Genomic DNA, 380 nt, shown 5'->3' with positions numbered 1-380 from the left:
CTCGTCAGGCATCGTCACTACGCAACTATAGCAGCAATTTCTTCGTCTTCCGCCCAACTACGGGAAGGGAGAGGGTCCATTTCCGCTGAGAACCCCGCTCATACGCTCCGCGGCCCCCGTGCCCACTGGATTACACCCACTGTGGGGAGCGGGGCCTCCTTTCGCTGACCTTCCCCCCGACTTCGCCAGGGGGCTCCGGCCCTCCACCATAGTCCCAGCGTACTTACCCAACCTCCTGGCCTGTGGGGAAGGCCCATAGCCAGCCTCTTCCCAATGCGCGGTTGCGCCCCAGTGCGGCTCCACCCGCCGCTGCCTGATCCTAGAGGCTCGAGCTCCCTCCCTCTTTCCTTCCGCCCTTGGACAGCCAGCGGCAAATCTCT

This window comes from Carettochelys insculpta, chromosome 2 (genome assembly GCF_033958435.1).
Source record: "Carettochelys insculpta isolate YL-2023 chromosome 2, ASM3395843v1, whole genome shotgun sequence".
In the NCBI taxonomy this organism is placed as follows: Eukaryota; Metazoa; Chordata; order Testudines; family Carettochelyidae; genus Carettochelys; species Carettochelys insculpta.
The sequence above is the reverse complement of the archived record's forward strand: the minus strand, read 5'-3'. Positions refer to the sequence as shown.